The sequence below is a fragment of the Apium graveolens genome, chromosome 10 (assembly GCF_009905375.1).
Source record: "Apium graveolens cultivar Ventura chromosome 10, ASM990537v1, whole genome shotgun sequence".
NCBI classification, from domain to species: domain Eukaryota; kingdom Viridiplantae; phylum Streptophyta; class Magnoliopsida; order Apiales; family Apiaceae; genus Apium; species Apium graveolens.
Window position 1 is genome coordinate 70,360,577 of NC_133656.1, and position 8,416 is coordinate 70,368,992.

General features: G+C 42.4%; 1 non-coding gene across 1 annotated transcript; it reads left to right on the top strand.

The window, feature by feature from the left end:
• Positions 1–6,293: 6,293 nt before the first annotated feature.
• On the top strand, positions 6,294–6,400 carry LOC141694402 (small nucleolar RNA R71). The gene has a single exon (XR_012563714.1). It is a non-coding gene; the product is annotated as a small nucleolar RNA R71 (small nucleolar RNA).
• The last annotated feature ends 2,016 nt before the right edge of the window (positions 6,401–8,416 follow it).

The window sequence follows — 8,416 nt, forward strand, 5'->3', positions numbered from 1 at the left end:
AGTGCAAGGGTGAGCTCCTGAGCAGACCTGCTCTGTGTCTTGTACATGGCATCCATCCTCCTCGACAGCCTCCTATATTGGGCATCAGCCATCCCAGCACCCTCCTGAGCTCTAGAAGAGCCTGCCTCATCACGCTCCGCTCTCGCCATGGTAGCACCAGCTGCTGGACGCCCTTCTGGAAGACGATAACCCAGCCCATGCTCCTCGGGCTCTCCACCAGTCCACTCCTGCATCGCATCCAGAGTCCCGGAATCAATAGGAGCGGCCGACATCTACAACTGCTCATGAGAAGGCCACTGAACTCCCACTGTTCGGAAAAGCTTTGTAACTGTAGATGCATAAGGGATGTTCATGTGCTTCGCTCCCCTCAAAAACTTTAGAATTCCTTGGTAGATGAACTCACCAAGGTCCACATAGTACTCCTCATTCAAAATACCCCATAACAACTGTGCTCGATCAACTGTAATCTCATGTGCATGTGAAATATGTAGAATATTAGCACAAATAAAGGCATTCCATGCACGGGCATACCTATTCATCGTAATCGCCGGAAAATGATGATACTCATTAGTCCCAGTCTTGAACGTCCAAACCGTGCCCGGCCTATAGAGAGTAGCACAAATCAAATCCAAGTCAAAATCAGTCTTCTCATTCCAATTCTGCTCCATGGGCTTCCTCTGGCGCTGCCCAATCACACGGCGAATCGCCTCAGGATGATAATCCACTGTCAGCCCCCGCACAACAGAAAACCCATTCTTTTCAGCTTTCACGTTCGCATAGAACTCGCGAACCACGCTCATCGGAACCGCCTCCGGTGACTCACAGAAAGAAATCCAACCCTTTTCAGCAATCATTGGCAACAACTCACCATCCCTCCCCGATGGTAAGAATCCCCTCTTCTTCAAAATCGGCTTACCCAGAAGCCTAGTATACTCCTCCTCAGCAGCCCTATCAAACAAACGAGGCCTCGCAGCAGTACCCCTCGAAGAATCAGCAGTACGAACAGTGCTGCTGCTATCAATCGTCCTGGATCTCTTGGGTGCCATTGAAATTGAGAAAAAGTGCTTAAAATTTGTGTTTTTGAATATGGGAGAAAGTTTAAGGTTGAAAGTGTATGGGGGAGTATATGGAATAGTTGTATGTATATATAGGGTAAATATTAGGGTTTAAATTTGATTAGGAGTGGGGTTGAGGGTTAAAACGTGGGTTTATGGGAAAAAGATTCGTGGGTAGTGGGTTTGTGTTTGTATTTTCTGGTTTTTTATGTTTTTTATTAGGCTAAAAAAAATTCAGGCAGTTGAGCCCTGAGCGGTCGCTCAGCAAAGCTGAGCGGCCACTAAGCTTGCTAAGCGGTCGCTCAGCAGAGCTGAGCGGGCGCTTAGGGACCTTCTGGAAAAAAAAATTCTTGGCTCGGTTTTTCAGATTTTTTTGTGGTTTTGGATAGGTTACTAACTTCTAAGGGTTCCTATAGTCACAAATCATGGGTTGCAACCCAAGAAGCGATTTTTTTCGTCATTAGCTTGACGTAGGGTACTTCGCTCAAGTTGACAATAAAACGGCACTAACCACTTCCCGGTTTGCCGTGTCCCCATAGTAATGCTTCAAACGCTGACCATTAACCTTGAATGCTTGGCCCGGATCATTCTCAAAAATCTCCACCGCTCCATATGGAAACACAGTTTTGACAATAAAAGGTCCAGACCACCTTGATTTCAACTTTCCCGTAAAAAGTCAGAGACGAGAGTTGAATAAGAGAACTTGCTGCCCCGGCACTAATGACTTAGGATATAGCTTCCTGTCGTGCCACCTTTTCACTTTTTCCTTGTACATTTTGTTGTTCTCGTACGCTTGGAGTCGAAATTCATCAAGTTCATTTAACTGAAGCATTCGCTTCTTTCCAGCTGCATCTAGATCAAGGTTCAACTTCTTCAACGCCCAATAGGCCTTATGCTCAAGCTCCGCAGGTAAATGACATCCCTTACCATAAACAAGTTGAAACAGGGACATCCCAAGTGGAGTCTTGTATGCTGTTCTGTAAGCCCAAACAGCTTCATCGAGCTTTAAAGACCAATCCTTCCTTGACGGACAAAAACTTTCTCTAAAATGCGCTTGATCTCTCTATTAGACACTTCCGCTTGACCATTCGTCTGTGGATGATAGGCAGTAGCAACACGATGATTCACATTGTAGCGCTGCATCATAGAAGTGAACTTACGGTTGCAGAAATGCGACCCCTCATCACTTATGATTACTCGTGGCATTCCAAACCTTGTGAAAATCTGCTTATAAAGAAAATTCAACACTACCTTTGCATCATTCATCGGTAGAGCCTTGACTTCTACCCATTTTGAGACATAATCGACTACCAGCAAGATGTACTGATTATTGCAGGATGAGACAAATGGTCCCATGAAATCGATTCCCCAAACATCAAAGACCTCGACTTCAAGCATCACATTTAACGTCATCTCATCCTTCCTCGTAAGATTCCCTACTCTTTGGCAACGATCACACCTTAAAATGAACTGATGAGCATCCTTAAACAAAGTAGGCCAGAAAAAACCTGCTTACAGAATATGAGCTACCGTCTTCTCACCACCATAATGTCCACCATAAACTGTGGAGTGGCAGTCTCGTAATATCCCCTCCGTCTCACAGAATGGGATACATCTCCTGATGATCTGGTCAGCTCATTTTCTAAACAAATACGGTTCATCCCACATATACCACTTCACCTCATGCAGAAACTTCTTCTTTTGAGCTGTATTCATATTAGGAGGCATTATATTACTGACAAGATAGTTCACAATATCTGCGAACCATGGCTCTTCCTCCTGAACTGCGAACAACTGCTCATCCGGAAAAGATTCGTTGATCAATGTCTTATCATGTGAAGTAGAATCGGGATTCTCCAATCTAGAGAGATGGTCAGCTACTTGATTCTCAGTACCTTTTCGATCCTTGATATCTAAGTCAAATTCCTATAGCAAGAGCACCTAACGAATAAGTCCAGGCTTCGAATCCTTCTAGGAAACCAAATAGCGAATGGCTGCATGATCAGTGAACACTATCACCTTTGTCCCAAGCAAATAAGATCAAAATTTTTCAAAACCAAAGACTATAGCCAAGAGCTCCTTCTCAGTAGTGGTGTAGTTCATTTGAACTCCATTTAAAGTCTTGCTAGCATAGTAGACCACATGAAAGAGATTATTCTCGCGCTGCCCAAGAACTGCGCCGACAACATAATCACTCGCATCACACATCATCTCAAAAGGCTCTGTCCAATCAGGTGCCGTAATAACTGGTGCGGTTATCAAACTCTTCTTGAAAGTCTTGAATGCCGTCAAGCATTCATCATCGAATTTGAAAGGCACATCCTTCTCAAGCAAGTTGCACAACGGCTTTGATATCTTCGAGAAGTCCTTGATGAAACACCGATAAAAACCCGCATGACCAAGAAAACTACGGATTCCTTTCACAGAAATAGGTGGTGAAAGATTTTCAATGACCCCCACCTTGGCTTTGTCCACCTCAAGACCCTTTTTAGATACCTTATGCCCAAGAATAATGCCTTCACGCACCATAAAGTGACATTTTTCCCAATTGAGCACCAAATTACTTTCCACACACCTTTTGAGCATCGCACGAAGATTGTTCAAACATTCATCATACGAATGTCCAAAGACGGAGAAGTCGTCCATGAACACTTTGACATTATTTCCAATCATATTAGAGAATATAGCCATCATACATCTCTGAAAAGTGGCAGGTGCACCACATAAGCCAAACGAAACTCTGTGAAAAGTAAACGTGCCAAGTGGACAAGTGAAGGTAGACTTTTTTTGATCCTCTGGTGAAATACATATCCTCTGGTGCAATACATATCTGATTATACTCCGAATAGCCATCCAGAATACAATAATACTCATGACCGGCCAACCTGTCAAGCATCTGATCAATAAATAGAAGAGGGAAGTGATCCTTCCTCGTGGCCTTGTTCAACTTTCTGTAGTCCATGCATACCCTCCATCCTGTGACTGTTCGAGTGGGGATGAGCTCGTTCTTCTCATTTGCTACCACAATAATACCTCCTTTCTTAGGTACACATTGCACGGGGCTCAACTAAGAACTGTCAGAAATAGGATATATGATTCCTGCATCCAGCCACTTTAGAATTTCTTTCTTCACCACTTCTTTCATGATAGGATTAAGTCTTCGCTGTTGCTCCACCGTTGGCTTACTACCTTCCTCTAGCAGAATTTTATGCATGCAGTACGAAGGGCTGATCCCCTTTAAATCTGCTATAGTCCATCCGATAGCCGATTTGAATTCTCTCAAGATCCTCAAGAGCTTGTCCTCCTCACTACCTGAAAGGTCAGATGCAATAATAACAGGTAAAGTAGATGCATCACCTAAAAAAGCATACCTCAAGTGTTTAGGCAATGGTTTAAGCTCCAAAGTAGGTGCTTCCTCAATAGATGGTTTGAGCTTTCCTTCAGCATTTTTGAGGTCAGAAGTACCAAGAGATTCAAATGGCATGTCTAGCTTTCGCCTCCAAGGAGAAGCATTTAGATATTGTAGTTGCTCATTGCCATCCTCATCATCACTGTCAACCTCCCCCACTAAGGCTTTTTCTAATGCATCAGACATTAGCATATGATCAAGTTCTGAAGTTACCGCAGAATCAATCAAATCCACCTTTAAGCACTCCTCGTCTTATGTAGGGAATTTCATCGCTTTGAATACGTTGAATGTCACATCCAGATCCTGCACCCTCATAGTAAGTTCTCCTTTCTGCACATTATCAAGGTACGGCCTATAGCCAAAAAAGGTCTCCCCAATATTATGGGAATCTTCTTATCTTCTTCGAAATCCAGAATAACAAAGTCTGCAGGAAAGAAGAGCTTATCCACCTTTACTAGCACCCCCTCCACTATGCCTCGTGGGTATGTAACATAACGATTAGCCAATTATAGAGACATGTAAGTGGGCTTTGGATCAGGCAAATTCAACTTTTTGAAGATAGACAACGACATCAAATTGATGCTTGCTCCCAAATCGCACAGGCATTTGTCAAAAGACAACTTGCCGATGGTGTAAGGAATGGTGAAGCTACCTGGATCTTTAAGCTTTGGAGGTAATTTTTGTTACAGCACAACACTGCACTCTTCCGTTAGAGCAACGGTCTCAAGGTCATCCAGTTTCACTTTCCTTGAAAGAATACTCTTCATAAATTTCGCATAACTAGGCATTTGCTCCAGAGCCTCAGCGAAAGGTATGTTGATGTGAAGTTTCTTGAACACCTCCAGAAACTTACCGAACTGCTTATCCAGCTTTTGTTGTTGCAATCTCTTAGGGAAAGGTGGTGGAGGATAGAGCTATTTCTCCCCTGTATTACCCTCAGGTAGAGTGTGTTCAACAGTAGTCTTCCTTGGTTCCTCCGCTTTCTCCTTTTGCTTAGCTGGTTCATCACCAACTTCAGCTTCTCCGTCTTTTGCTTTTTCACCATCAGCAACTTTTCCAGACCTTAAGGTAATAGCCTTGACTTGCTCTTTAGCTTCCTTTCTGCCTGGCACTTCAGTATCACTGGGAAGTGTGCCAGGTTAACGATTGAGCACTGCATTGGCTATTTGACCGATTTGATACCCCAAGTTCTTGATAGAAACATCTTGACTTTTGCACAACAACTTGAGTTCCTCGAAATCAGCACTAGAAGGTGGAGCTGCACCTCCTTGTTGAGGATATGATTGCCTTTGAGAATAATACTGTGGTTGCTGGAATCCAGATGGATTAAACTATTTACTAACGCCTTGCTGATATGGTTGTTGAATAGCATTTTGATTATTGCTCCAGCTGAAATTGGGATGATTTATGTTGTTAGGATGATAAGTAGCTGGCACAGGCTGCTGCGGTCGCTGATAATTGTTCACATACTGAATATATTCATTAACAAGGGAACACAGATCCGTAGCATGAGAACCTGCATAAAGCTCACAGACTATAACTATCTGATTGACTCCATAGGTGGCTAGAGAATCGACCTTCAAAGACAGCGCTTGGAGCTGCGCTGCAATAGCTGTAGCTGCATCAACTTCCAGAATACCTGCTACCTTCCGAGGCATCATCCTTTGAGTTGGGTTTTGATGCTCATTTGCAGCCATAGTCTCAATAAGATTATAAGCCTCAGTATATAGCTTTTGGCCCACAAGGCGCCTCCAGCTGCTACATCGAGCATGGGACGAGATTGAGCCCCCAAACCATTATAGAAACCAGTGATCACCATCCAGTCAGGCATACCATGATGTGGACACTTTCTCAACATCTCCTTGTAGCGCTCCCAAGCTTCGCACATAGATTCTGTAGGCTGCTGCGCAAACTGGGTAAGAGCACTCCTCATAGCTGCAGTCTTTGCCATTGGATAGAACTTTACCAGAAACTTTTGCGCAAGATCTTTCCAAGTAGTGATGGACCCAGCTGGTTCAGAATGTAACCAGTCCTTAGCTTTATCCCTCAGAGAGAATGGGAAAAGCCTCAGCTTGATAGCCTCATCAGTCATACCATTATATTTGAAAGTCCATAGGTTCATATGAAAACATGATAAAAAAACACACGAGAATAACTAAATAAACTACTTATATTAAACCAGAGTACGTCACAAGAGTAAATAGGTTCAAAGTAAAGAAAACTAGCATCCACTGTTCCATCGAAATAAAGAATCACAAGAAACTATGCTTCCTCTTCATTGCGATGTGCTAAAACGGTCTTCTTCCTTATCTCCTTGCTCCTCGATTGATACCACGATTCAACACACGTGAAACGTCTCTGAAAACTACTTATATAGAAGCCCCACAAAACCCAGCTATCTAAGAAGTTGGAAGCTCAACAGAATTAGGAGTCTAAAAATCAGTATCTTTTTTTATGCCCCTGAGCGGCCGCTCAGTAATCCTGAGCGGGTGCTCAGCTTCCTGAGCGGTCGCTCAGAAGAGCTGAGCGGGCGCTCAGACCCTTTCTGGAAAATACTCTGTTTTGCTCCCGTTCTTTGCTGCATTCTGATCCTATCTTCCCACTCGCAATGCCAAACACATACTGAGGCTTATTCTTGATGAAATCTCTCCACAAATGTAAGTAATACCCTGAAATGCACAAATACTAGAAAAATGCATCAAATACACAAAATGCTTGATTTCAAGACATCAATTCAAGCCATTAGAAGACGTTCTAAGTGGTATAAAATGCCACTTATCAGTGAGAAAAGGAAATGTGTACCTAGCTGACTTCAACTCATCAAATGCAGAATCTGTTACTTGTCTTCTCAGTAAAGCAAGTCAAGATAAAAGTTGGCTATGGAACAAGAAGCTATCCCATTTAAACTTCAAGACCATGAATGAACTTGTAAAGAAAGAATTGGTTAGAGGTATTCCTCAAGTGGAGTTTTCTAAGGATGGATTGTGTGATGCCTGCCAAAAAGGAAAGCAGATCAAAGCATCATTCAGAAAGAAGCTTGATTCAACAATTGAAGAACCTTTGCAACTGCTACACACGGATTTATTTGGACCAGTCAATGTGTTGTCCATCTCAAGGAAAAGATTTTGCCTAGTAATTGTAGATGATTTCTCAAAGTTCTCTTGGACATATTTCCTAAAGTCTAAAGATGAGGCTAGTGAAATAATCATCAATCACATAAGGCAAGTCAATAATCATCTTGATTTCAAAGTTAGAAGAATCAGGAGTGACAATGGAACTGAGTTCAAGAACTCTGTCATGAGAGCATTTTGTGAAGAAAATGGGATTTTCCATGAGTTTTCAGCAGCAAGAACTCCATAACAAAATAGAGTAGTAGAGAGGAAGAACAGATCACTTATTGAAGCTGCAAGGACAATGCTTGAAGAGTTTAAGTTACCAACATATTTCTGGGCTGAAGCTGTAAATACTGCATGCTACACTCAAAATATTTCTCTGGTTAATCAAGCAAAATGCATGACTCCCTATCAATTGTTCAAGAACAAAAAGCCAACTCTAAATTTTCTTCATGTCTTTGGCTGCAACTGTTATATCTTGAGAAATCAAACTGATCAGAATGGGAAGTTTGATGCTAAAGCAGATGACGGAATTTTTGTTGGATATGCTGTTGGTAAAGCATATAGAGTCTACAATCTAAGAACCAACATTGTTGTGGAATCTATATATGTTGTGTTTGATGATAAAAAGATTGAATGACTGCAAGATGGAGATAACCATGAGAGCCTCAAATTTGACAATGTGGAGATGGTTAGTGATGACAGTGATGATGAAAGTGATCAAGAAACAGTATCAAAGGATAATGTAGAAAAATCCACTACCAATGAAGCACAAAATTCAACATCTGTCGAGTTGCAAAATGCTTCATCCGTCGGAGACAATCTGCTTTATCCGTCGG